At 39.7% G+C, this 13,742-nt stretch overlaps 1 protein-coding gene across 10 annotated transcripts in view; it reads left to right on the forward strand.

Annotated features, from left to right (window-relative positions):
- sobpa (sine oculis binding protein homolog (Drosophila) a) overlaps positions 1–13,742 on the forward strand; it is a 427,151-nt gene that overhangs the window by 171,245 nt on the left and 242,164 nt on the right. The window lies entirely within an intron of this gene.

Raw genomic sequence — 13,742 nt, forward strand, 5'->3', positions numbered from 1 at the left:
AAGAGTTGATTGATTAGTAACAGAACAGCAGTAGCAATCCAGATTCGAATTTGATGCTGTTTGAAGGAGTTTGCATGCTCTCCTTGTAACCCACGTAGGTTTTCCCCAGGTGCTCTGGTTTCAAGTCAAGTCTCCCTTTCAAAGCATTCAGGGTTGTGAGATTAATTGGGAAGCACAGATTTCATAGATCTGAAGGGTCTTCTACTGTGCTGTAATTTTAAAATTAAATAATTAAATTAAATTGTCAGGATCAGGAGCTGCCAGCAAGTTTCCAGCTAAGTGGAGTGGAGTATTTTGGAAAGGTCTCATGGTGACTGAAACTTGTCAGGCCTCATTTAAATCTCCTACTCCTCCTAGTTGCAGAAATGTTAAGAATTTTCTTGATTCCAGCTGTGACAACCTGTCCACTCAAACTGTTAAGATGGCAACAAGTTCTGTGATGTTATGGGGCGCTTGGGCTGAAGCAGAATTCACACTGTTGTTTACCCTTGCAAATGGTAGAAAATAGTCAGTATCCAAATGAGATACTAACGTTGTTTTTAACTCCCCTCCTACCCATAATTGGCTGGATAAATAGAATTAGAAATTAGTCCCCCCGACCCAAATCGTATATCTCATTCAAAGCCATCTGTATAGAACAGTTCAGGAAATTATTCACCACTATACAAAGTTGACTGATGATTAGCTTCGAAACACGTGTACAACATTTCTTCTTAAAGAGCTTTCCAACACTAAGTCATAACAACATTAGTGAGTGGAAAATGAGATAAAGGTCATAATGGGGGACTTGCATGTAATACCTGCTAAAATTAACTGTTTCACATTTTTGATCTGACTTTGTTTGCAAGTAGCCTTAGCCTCCATCACCTTGCTTGCAAACAGGATTGACGTACTGTGTTATCCAGTGTCTCTGAACATTAGTAAAAACACAGTGCTAGAGAAACTCTGCAGGTCAAGCATTGTCTTTTACATAGCAAAGATAAAATTACATAACCAACTTCATTTCGGGCTTCAACATCTCTGAACATTGCTCTCCTTTTCCAGTGATGGTTCGTGTTGTACTGTGAATGCAAGTGGAGCACTTGGAAGTGATTGATGTCTTTCTGTTGACATTGATTGTGGGAAACTGCTAGACAAAAGATCTGAGCTGGCTAGCCTGCCATTGTGTCTACCTCTCCACCACAGGAGATGTCTGAAATGGTAAAAAGCCAAAAACTGCAAATGTTTGAAATCTAAATTAAAAACTGAAAATGGTGGAAATAATTCACAGATGGTGCTTGAACTGCAAAGAGATGGAAATTCTATTGCAACTCATCAGCTTGAAACATTAATGAGAGAAACCCAAAGACTGCAGATGCTGAAATCTTGCACAGACCCAGAATGGCTGGAAGATTTCAGCAGGTCAAATCATGGGTAGAAATGGTCAGTCAAGATTTTGGCCCCTTATTAAGATTTAAAGTGATAAGGGGCTGACGTTATGGACATAAAGGGGGAAAGTTCCTGAAGAAGAGGTTGATGTGGCGTGTGACAGAAAGTGTAAGAGATGGAGAGAGACTATTTGCAGGGAGGGGGGTGGGGAAGAAAAATGGTTCAGGAGGAGAGAAAGATGGAAACAGTAGAGCCAGATGTGGGGTTACCTAAAGTTGGAAAAAATCAATGTTCATGCCATTAAATTTAAAGTTATCAAGCAGTAAGTTTGTGCTTGGCCTCATCCTGACGATGGATGAAGGAATGGTTGGGTAATTGAAGTGGCTGGCTGCAGGAACCTCAAGCTTACACCCACAAACAGAGCGTAGGTATTCAATGAATTGGTCACCCAACCTGTGTTTGGTCAAGGAGGCCACACTGAATGCAGTAGGTTAGGTTGTCTGTGCAATTCTCATCAATTACATTGACTTCACTGCTAAAAGTTACCTGACCGTTTCTGACACCTCTCTCTTTCCTTGACCTCTGTTTCCATCTCAAGGGACAAATTATCCATGGACATCTATTACATATGCACTGACCCTCACAGCTGCCTGGATTATACCATGTTTCTTGGAAGGATGATATTCTCCCAATTAGTAATTCTTTTACTGCATCTGTTCCTAGGTTGAACTTTTCCATTCCAGTATATCTGAAATATGCTTTATCTTTAATAAAAATGGATTCCCTTGCTATCATTGGTAAAACCTACACCTGCATCTACTCCACCCTCTTCCCACTTAACACCGAACAGAATGAGGACAAAGTCCCTTTGGACTTTGCTTCCACTCCACCAGCCTCCACATCCAACACATTAGCCTTCCACACTGCCACCAAATTCAGCATGATCCCACCACCAACCACCTCTTGTTAAAATTGCAGGAAGTGAAAAATGTGTCCCGAACATCTTTTCCCTCTTCTCCAACCAGGGCCCCAAACAGACCTTTCAGGTGAGGCAGAACTTTACATACACATCATCTAACTCAATCTGCTGCATTTGCTATACTCAATGTGACCTTCTTAACATCAGTGAGACCAAAGGCAGATAGGGTGACTGCTTTGGCAAACATCTTCACTCTGTGGGTGTAAACATGAGCTTCCCATAGGCAACAATTTCAATTTCCCTCTCCCTCACAGGGATGACTCTCCTCGACTCACGCCCTATCTTCCCTTCCCACCCAGCTTTTCATGCCTTTAAGCGCTATCCCCTGTAACTGCAGAAAGTGTAAAACTTGTCCCTACATCTCCTTACTTGAATATTGCTTTTTCTAATATTAGGTAATCATTCCCCCCTCTGATTCTACTTTAACCCACTTTTCTTTATTATATTTTATATTTTGTCCCCTCTTGACCCTCCTTGTTGAGTCTCCCCATCTCTTGCTCCCATGGATTCTCCTTCCCTCTCTCTCCACCTCACATACCTGTTGTTCCTAAATTCTTTCACTTTTTGGACCTCCTCCCCCTGCTTTTTTCCTTCCTATTCAATCTTTGTCTTCATAAAGGGTTTGCACCTGAAATGTTGACTGACCATTTTTACCCATGGGTGCTGTTTGAACGAATGAATTCCTCCAGCAATTCTTTGTTTTCTCAAGATTCCAGCATCTACAGCTTTTGTGTTTCTCTGCGGAAGTCCATAGTCAGCCATTGATGGATGTAGATGAAAGGCTGACTGCAGCTCTGTCAGGGTACAACCTGGATTAGTGTGGATTGGGAGTGATATTGAAGGAAGTTGGTTTCACAGGGTTGCCTCCAGTGGTGGACAGACATAGAATCAGACTGGCTCTTTATCCCCAACTTGTTAATTTGTGCCTACATGTTTGCGTCAATAGAGCCTGCTTTCTGTGGAGTGGACTCACTCGATGCTATTTTGAACTTTCCCATAAATACAATGTCAGAATGTCAAGTCTCTTAAATGACCACTGTGCCTGTTGTATTTCTCCATTGGAAGCTGGACGGAGCTAAAATCAGAACATTTTTGTTATTACCAGCAGTCAACCTCAAATTAATTGCAATGACTTGTGCAAAATGCATCAAGGTTATACCATGTGGTACAATCAGTTTTTGCAATACTCCTTTACACACCCAATCATACTTTTGTTGAACAGAGAGGTACACCAGTTCAAATCATCGGTGTATGCATAATTACATATTAAGTTAAATTTCCTTTTTACCTCCCCCCATGGTTATTTTCTGCTACCTGTTTCTTCACCTCCCGCACCTTTTGTCCTTTTGCTCCATCCACCCTCTTCCCCCCTCCTCTCCACCCAGGGCTCCTCCCCCAACCCTATCCTCCTTGAAACATGTCATTTCACCTTTTCTCTCTCGCCTTTGATAAAAGGTCTAGACCTGAAGTGTTGACTGCCCATGGATGGCACATGACCTGCCAAGTTCCTCCAGCAATTCTGCGTGTGCTCAGGATTCCAGCATCTGCACAATGTTTCTCAGCTGTGATCTCATTGAATGGTGGAGCAGGCACAACAAGCAAGATTGAGTGCTCCTGCTCCAATTTCTGACGTTTTTCTATTCTTCCTTTGTAAGGACTTCAAATTAGATTTGTAATGTGTCCTAAGGAAGTTGCAGGTGCAAAGGTTGGTGTTCTGACCTTCTGAGGGTCAACCAGGGTTCACACATGGATTCCACAGTTAGGATTGATAGCCAGAGGGAAATTATGCAGTCTCCTAATTTCATTCACTCGGTTCTGACTGAATTCGAGCACGTGGATGCTAGATGAAGACCAGATTCAGTCACTGATGACACCATTAAGAAGGAAAGCCATTTGTGTAAAATGGCTGAAGGGAACAAGAGTTGATGCTTTCAGGATGAGAGAGTAAAAATGGCAAAACTAACTAACATGCACAGGATTGTTAAACTGTGTACATTATGGGAAACTCTTCAATAAAGCTAATGGATCTGGAAAGAAATGGGTGGACAGCATTTCTCGTGGAAACACTTTCTCAAGGCTAGGATTGAAAAGTGAGATATCAGGCAGAAAAGGTGGGCTTGGAAAGAGCTGGGGAAGACTCTGGAGCTGAAGACATAAATTTTCTATTGCCTCCTTCCCCTCACCCCCATTTTGTTTGAATCTCATCTTGAAAAAGGGAACTGAGCCAAAATGTCTGTTCATTTGCCTCCTTGGATGCTGCCTGACCTTGTGAGTGCCTCCAGCTTTTCATTTGTTGCTCAAGATTTCAGAACCTAAGTTCTTGTGGTTCCTCTTGATCTGGAAAAGCTGCTGGGTTGATTTGATCTGGAAAAGCTGCTGGGTTGATCTGGAAAAGCTGCTGGGTTGATTTGATCTGGAAAAACTGCTGGGTTGATCTGGAAAAGCTGCTGGGTTGATCTGGAAAAGCTGCTGGGTTGATTTGATCTGGAAAAGCTGCTGGGTTGATTTGATCTGGAAAAGCTGCTGGGTTGATTTGATCTGGAAAAGCTGCTGGGTTGATCTGGAAAAGCTGCTGGGTTGATCTGGAAAAGCTGCTGGGTTGATCTGGAAAAGCTGCTGGGTTGATCTGGAAAAGCTGCTGGGTTGATCTGGAAAAGGCTGCGAGAAATCTAGCCTGTGCAGCTAGGTAATATTTTTTGAAATCTGGAAGCCTAACTCCTCCCAGCCTGTAGTCCCATGTCAGTTTTTCCATTGCAAATCTTGGTACCTTATTATTCCATAGGAAATAATGTTGGTTATTTAGTAGCTTAAAAAAAAGTTTTTAGGTAACAGAATAGGCAGCAATTGAAAAAAGGAATTGCAGTATTGGCATCACTTTAATTTTGATTCATTTAACCCTTGCACCAAATTAATGGTTAAGTTTCTCCATTTCTGTAGGTCTTTCTTTTCTATCTTCCCAAGAAGAGGGACATAATTTAGTTTGTACAGATTTTGCAAGTTATTATCAGTTGTTATTCCAAGATATTTTATTCCCTCTGTCTTCCATTTAAATTTACTTCCTTTTTGGTATCTTTTATACTCAAAATTTGTCACTTTTATCTATTTATTTTGTAGCCTGATATTCTTCCATATATTTATGGTGGTACTTGTAATTTTTACAAAGATTTAACTGGTTCTGATAGGTACAATAGCACATCATCAGCTCATAGACTGATTTTATGTTCTTCTTTCTTGACTATGAATCCCTTTATATCCGAATCCCTTCTTAACTCCGTTTTAGCTGTTCAGTCATTAAAATAAAAAGTGCTGGGGACAGGGGCTTCCCTGTCTACTCGATCTACTCAAGGGGAACACTGCTGACATCTGATTATTTGTTATTATTTTAGCTTGTGTTTTATGGTATAAAGTTTTTATCCAATTTATATATGTTTTGCCTATACCAAATTTTTCCAATGTTTTAAATAAAAAGGGCCATTTCAAACATCCAAATGATTTTTTCCAAATCTGTGGAGACTTTAATACTTGGATTTTGTTCAGATTTATCCATGTGTATTATATTAAATAATCTTCCTGAACTATTTGAGGAATGCCTTCCTTTAACAAATCCCACTTGGTCCGTATGTATCAGTTTTGGCAAGTATTGTCCTAACCTATTAGCTAATGCTTTCATTAGTATCTTGTTGGGCTGAGATGGCCTGTTTCCATGCCATAAACTGTTATAAGGTTATATGGTTAAAATCAGCATTTAACAGGCATGTTGGTCTGTATGACAAAGTTTTTAGTGGGTTCCTATTTTTTTTGGTAACGCTATAATAATCATGGTTGAGAATGACTCCAGGAGGGTGTGTGTTTCCACAGCTTGGTCCAGGACATCCATTAAAAGGGGCATTAATAATTCTTTAAATTGTCTATAAAACTCAGAAATCCATCCTCTCCCAGTGATTTATTAGCCTGTAGGGTGCCAGGTCCTTTTCGATTTCTTTCCTTGTGAAGGGTGTATCTAATTCTATTCTTTCTCTCTCTTCCAGCCTTGGAATTTTGACATTCAGCAAAAATTATTCCATTTCATTCTCATCTCCTAGTATTTCTGATTGGTATAGTTTTGTGTAATGTTGTCTAAAAGTGTTATTAATTTCTTTTTGCTTATATAATAGAATGTCTCTTTCTGTTTTTATAGCATTTATTGTTCTTGATGACTCCTCTTTTAATCTGCCAAGCTAAAATTTTGTGCACCCTTTCACCCAACTCCTAGTATTGTTTAGTTTTTAATATAACTTTTTCTGACCTATGTGTTTGTATTGTATTACATCTTATCTTTTTATTCTGCAGTAATCTGTATCCTTCTTGTAGTCCTGTTCTTTGATAATTTTTTTTCTAATTCTATTATATCCTTCTCCAAACTGTTTACTTCTGCCTTATGTTCCCTCTTAAGATTCTTCGTATAGGATGTAATTTGTCTTCTTAAATATGCCTTAAGCGTGTACCATATCAGAAAACTATTATTAGTAGATGGCAAATTTGCTTCACAAAATATTTCTATCTGTCTCTTTATGAATTCACAGAAGTCTGTTCTTTTAAGCATTGATGTATTGAGATGCCATCTGTATACATTCTCTTGCTTTTTCATTGTTGCTATAGTTAATATTGATGGAGAATGGTCTGATAGAAGCCTCGCTAGATATTCTGTTTTTATCATTCTAGTTTTTAACTGGGCAGACATTGAAAATAAGCCAATTCTTGTATGTGAGTCGTGCACCCTTGAGTAAAAAGAGTAGTGTCTCTCTGTGGGATTTAATTGCCTCCATACATCGATAAGATTTAGATCTGTGCTGCTTTTGCCTTCATTATTGTTCTTGCCAATTTATCTAGTCTTGGGTCCAAGCAGAAATTAAAGTCTCCTCCAACTAATATATTTTGTCGTCTTATTGCTGTTTTTAAGAAGATGACCTTCATAAAGGCTTCGTCATCATAATTCAGTGCATAAATATTCATACATGTCCCCATACTTTTCCATAAATTTTAGTGTGCTGTCACATACCTTCTGGTTTGATCAATCGAAGTATGTTCTATTAACACTGGTGTATTTTTATTAATTAGAATAGCCACCCCCCTTGCCTTTGAACCAAAGGAAGAAGATATTATTTGTCCCACCCATCCTCTTTTTAATTTATCATGTTCTAATTTGGTAAGTTGTGTTTCCTGCAAAAAAGATTATATCTATTTTTAATTTCTTTAAGTATGCCAAGACCAACTTCCTCTTCACCACCTCATTTATCCCGTTAATATTGTCTATTATACTTTAGTGTTTTATCCATACCATTTCTCACACAAATATTGTATAACAATAATTTCTTCCCAATTTTCTAAATACTGTTGTAGCATTTCCCTATTAAAAGAAATTTCCAACACATACATTTCCCCAGTAAAAAACATTTCCAACACATACTTAAGAAAGACACGCACATCCCTAGCTTTGTCTGTGACGATGACCTGGAAGCCTGCGAGAAAAGCCCGCGGATTCTTCCGAAGAAGAAGAAACCCTCCTTTTGATGCCCTCTTTTAAAATTGTTCCTCTCCCCCGCCACCTGCCAAGTCGGAGTTCCCACCTTGCTACATTCCTTATCACCTTTCTGTCTTTACAGAGCTCGCCATATAAACTAATGTTTTTTTCCATTATAAATAAGAAGATACATCTTTCAGTTAGTCCCGTTTTGAAATAGTCTTTTCAGTCCTTTCAGTGGCGACTTTAATCTTTTCATAAAAATTTTTCCACTTCTTGCAAATTCGTCGATTATCTTATGAGACATCCACCCTCAGCATTGCTGGTTAAATCATTGAATATTTAAAGTTTTTAGATTGCAGTTGACTCTTTACCTTTCTTTGTTTGACCAAGGCAGGGCTGAAGTCCTGGAAAAACGTTACTTTTGTATTGTCCACCACTTCTGGGCCATTATGATTTTTTGAATATTCAAATACTGCTCCCAAGATCGCATTTCTTTCCCGCTAACTTAAAAGTCTTACCAGGACTGGTCATGGTCGCTGTTTGCCAGTTCTTATGGGTCCGAGGGTCCAGTGAGCCCTTTCAATTTGCAGCTTTGCATTTAACTTATTTTGTCCCAGCATTTGTGGAATCCATGTTTCAAAGAAACTCATGGCATCTTTTACCTCTATTCCTTCTCTCAATCCAATGATTCTTTCATTGTTATGACTGCTAAAATTTTCCATATGGTCAATCTTGTCCATCAGTCCTTACTTTTCTGTGTCCTATATTTTTGCTTTTACTTCCAGTACCTTCAGCCTATCTTTTGTTTTGTCCAACTCAGCCTCTGAATGAGTCATTTGTTCACTTAAGTCTTCCACAACTTCTTTAATTTCTGTTACCTTCTTCGATAGATCTCTCATCGCTGATTCCACACTCTTAAAACAACTGCATAAAGTTTCCATCATGTTCAGGAGAGTGGCTATATCCTGGGCTGACTCCCTGGCTCTGCTGGCTTCATTTGGCCCCAAGGCCCCTGCTGAATCACTCTTAATCAGGCTTCCACTCAATGTTCCTGGTTGAGCTGTCCTTCAGTTTTTTTTTTGGTTACCTCAGTCATTTAGTACTTATATTATCCTTTTTTGATGATAAAATTCTGATTTTTGAGCTTTAAAACCGTCTTTTTAATACTTTTTGTGTAGAGCTCTTTTAAAACACTTCTGCTCAGCTCATTAGCATGGCCACACACACCCCAAAAGTAAGAGTCCTTAAATGAGTCTCTGAGTGAATTTGTTGTTGAGGAATCTTATATGATGGAGGGTTAACAGCTGTTCCCGAACCTGGTGGTGTGAAGCACATCATTATTGTTGGCTGAATAACTGGAAATTATATCAAAATACCGATGGAGGTCAAGAACCTCATTGTGTGGTGACAGAGCAACATTCACGCTCTCAATGTCACCAAGACCAAGGAGCTGATTGTAGATTTTAGAAAGGAGAGGCTATGTACATGTCTTCATTGATGGGAAGGAGGTGGTAGGAGTCAGAATCTTCAAGTTCCTAAAGTTCGTTATTTCAGAAGACTATTCCTGGAGCCAGCACATCAAGGTAATCATGAAGAAGGCTCATCAGTGCCTCTACTTTTTTAGGAGTCTGAGGAAATTTGCCATCTCATTGGAGATTCTATCAAACGTCTACCGTATAATGGCCACGAACGCAGACAATAGCCAACCGAGCCAGGCTCTGACCTCTTGCCATAACAGACATCAATGTGAATGCTGCCTCAAGAAGGTAGCTAACATCAAAGGACCCCCATCACCCTGGTTACATCCTCCTCTCACTGGGATAGTTTCTTTCCAACAGCTATCAGGCTCTTGAACTCCCCCTATTATGCCAATCATGGACTGCTCTGATAGCACAAAAGCACTGGCTGCACTATTTGCATGTAACTTTTTTTGCACTTGGATTACTCTGAATATTTATTATCTATCTTATATTTATTGTCTCTTTTAATCCAACTGCCATAGTTCTTCTTCACAAGTACCCGTTTGGCTACAGCAAGTAAGAGTGTGAGTGCCTGTGTTGGATTGTAATTATTATCAGATGGGTACTGTGGTTATGCTTTGTGATTCACCTATGATTATGGCTTTATTGATGTTTTCTGATGGTTTGGGGACTCGGTGGTGGCCTCCAGACTGCAATGCACAAATGTAAACTGTATTATGAGGGATCATTGTCGTGAAGTGAGGTGCAACCTTTTGATTGAGATGTTCAAGGTTATCCCTTGGTCTGTTCTCCAAGAGAGATATCACAGATCTTGCTGTGATATTTGAATAAGTGCACAGTGACCTTTTTATTCCTTCTTCAATATTGAAAGGAGTGATTTGGTTGTGAGCATTTTGGTTATGGGGAGTTTGCTGTGCTCATTGACTGCTGCTTTTCCTGCATATGACGTTGACTCTGCTTGGTGCCTCATTTCTACATTGCATGGTTGTTTTCAACACTCATGATCTGAACATTTTGTTTTTGCAATGAACTCAAATTAAAGTGGCTTCCAATTAATTCTGTTTTGCCATATACAGCTGATATCAATGATCTGGTCAGTGTGATAAAGACTGATTCTGGATAAGTGATACACCAGGGCCCTAATCTGGGATCAAGAAATAGTTGAGAAGGCTTTGAAAATAAAGAACATCCTTGTGGCACTAACTGCACTGAGCACTTTGCCACCCACCCAGCCAACTTGTTCAGTACAGTTCCAACAATGAGGACAAATTGGTCTTTTCTCAACCATTTGCAAAGTGATATAACTTCTCATTGGCAGTGCTACCAAGTAGCTCTGGTGGGATTCATCTGGACCACTTTGACTCCAGGCCTCCTCACAACCTTGGTCGATACATGGACTAAAGAGCTGAATTTGAAGGTAAGGTAAAAGTGATGACTCTTCATATCAAGGCATTTGACTGAGTGTGTTATCAAGGAGCCTTAAAAACCGATGTCAGTGGGCTTCAAATGTCATCTTGAATAAAGGAATGTGATTGTGACTGTCGGAAGTCAATTATTCTAGTTCCTGAATGCGAGTGCCAATCAATACTGCTCATTTCTTCAGCTGCTTAATTATTAACCTTTCCTCCATAATCAGAGGAGACACAAAGGGAGCTGCATGCTAATGTTTGCACAAGATTCAATATTATTTACATCGCCTCAGTAAAAGAAGCAGCCCGTGCCTGCAGACAGCAAGACCTGGACAATAATCAGACATGGGAAGATGGCCATAAATTCATGTCACAAACCTGCCAGCCAATGACCATCTCCAACAAAATAGCATGTTGAATAAAATAGGTCTCCTTAGAGGCACCCTCAGCATTCATTCTCTCCACCAGTGGTGGAGAGGTGCTGTAGCACACACCCTCTCTGAAGAGCACTGCAGTTACTTGTCTTAGGCTCTCCTGATGTATCCCCATTAGCTTGTAATCTTCACCGCAGAGGATGAGTAGCAGGTGTGTGGGAGCACCACCACCTGTATATTCCCTTGGGCGCATTTCACCCTGATCTGGAAGCTTAATATTTGTCCTTCATTGTTACATGGTCTGAATCCAAGTAGCACTGTGGAAGTACCTTCATTAACAAGTCTAGAGGAGTTCAAGAGAGCACTTCACCACTACCCAGGGGACAATCATGAATGAGTAACACACAGTGCCATTGCTCGTGATGACCGGATCCTGGTCAATGGAAGGATAAAAGCTCATTGTTGGCAAGCCTGAGAATAACTACTACTTTCATCCCAGGTGTCCCTGTGGTTAATTATGTGATATGGATTACCTGTTTGATATTTTGGTGGGATTCTCATGCCTCCATGAGCATTATTTGCATTTCATATTGCAAAATGCAGCTGCTGTCATCTTATTTTAAAAAACGAAAATTAAGATGTGTTAACATATAAAAGTGTTGAGACACTTTGATATGGTCAGGACAATAGTGAATTAATGCCACTGAAATTTCCCAAATGGGACCCGCAGATTAAGGAATTTGCATTGGTGAGACATCAGAGAGGAGTTGAAGAAATGTGGAACTGTCTTGTGCACTTTGGCTCTGGTCCATGATTCATATTGAAGGTTGATCATCCACCATAATGCCTTCAACCATACATCTTAATCTCTTTTTGCATTTGGAAATGGATCCATGTGCCTTCAATATATTTCATGACGACCTCCTGTTGCGTTTGGTGACACAGGTTTGCAACCCTCTGCGTGATAGAATTTCTGCTAATTTCCATTCCAAATGGCTTCCTCTGGATCTAGAGGCTGTCGCCCTTGGTTCTGCACTTAACTCATCTCATTCCACTAAAGCACACATGTCAAACTCAGGCCCGCGGGCCAAATTTTGCCTGTGATATAATTATATTTGGCCCGCAAGATCATATCAAATATGTATTAGAGCTGGCCCGCTGGCCGCCGCGCCAGTATAGCGCATGCACAGCTAATACTACAAATCCCAGAATTCTTTGCAAATGCGTTGGCGCCGGCCCGTCAGCCCGCTAATCGCCCCCACCTCCTCTCTTTACTGTCATTAGCATCTGCGACCTGTCGCCAAACTCACGTGTAATAAACCCCTTACGAAAAATGGCCAAACGAAAGACAGAAAACAGGGCCTTTCAAGACAGGTGGGAGGCAGACTATATGTTCATCATTTTAAAAGACAAACCTGTTTGTCATTGAAGCAAGTTGTTATTTTTTTGACTTGTTGGCTTGTGAAAAAAATACATTTAAAAGGAGCTTAAAGGGTATCGAGAAATATTATTTATTGAATATTTTATTTCTCATTTGTTAATGCTTCTTCTGGAAAGAGTTTAACCAAAACTATTATTAAACATTTATTTTAATGAGAAAAAGTTTAACATTACAGATGTTGAAAGAAGAGAAAACATGCAGATGTTGTTGAAAATTTTCAATAAATATTTAGTTTGGCCCACGACTTAGTCCAAGTTTTTAATTTTGGCCCCCTGTGAATTTGAGTTTGACACCCCTGCACTAAAATTCTTTGAACAAAGGCTTTGTCTCTCCTTACAAACATCCAAGTTATTCTCTCCTTGGAGCAACTAACTTGAGTTGCACTCTCTTCATTGCAAAACCATCCTTCTTCAGATGAGGAGACCAAAAACATACACAACTCTAGATGAAGTTTCCTGAATGACCATATATAGGCATTCTTGATTCTGATTTCAAATCTTCTTGCAATAAAGACCAATGTTCCATTTCTCTTTCCATGCCTTTTCATGTGCATGGTTTAATCAACAGCTTTGGTGGTTGTAGAGATAATAAAAGGAACAAGGAGAGAGATGCAGGACAGATCGCACAAAACACTGTTTCCCCTGTGCAATATTGCCCCGACTTCATTTTGATCCTTTGTGTTTTGATTCATTGGAGGGATGTCTTCTGCAAATAAAAGCTTTAAATGCTGGAACCTCTCATCAATCCTGTGGAATGAGCAACAGAGTTAACATTTTAGATCTGATATTGTCACAATCAGGAATTTGGAATCCATAATCAGGTTGTAAAGGGTCTCTGACCTGAAACATTTCATTGTTGCACAGAAGCTGTCTAAACTGTGGTGTTTTCAGCATTTTCTGGTTTTCAGATTTCCACTATCTGCTGATGTTTTATATTTGATTTTTAACCAATTATTGTTGTGATTAAATCAATCCTGTAGATTTTATTGTAAATCTATTATCAGATAGATGGTTTAAGATTTAAGGGGGAAAATTATAAGAGGAACATGAGAGGAAATTTCTTTATGCAAAGGGTGGTAGGGATGTGGAATGAGCTTCCGACAGACGTGGTCGAGGCAGGATCATTGGTTACATTTAAGGAAAGACTGGATAGTTACATGGATAGGAGAGGACTGGAGGGGTATGGAC

The sequence above is a fragment of the Narcine bancroftii genome, chromosome 6, assembly GCF_036971445.1.
Source record: "Narcine bancroftii isolate sNarBan1 chromosome 6, sNarBan1.hap1, whole genome shotgun sequence".
NCBI lineage: Eukaryota > Metazoa > Chordata > Chondrichthyes > Torpediniformes > Narcinidae > Narcine > Narcine bancroftii.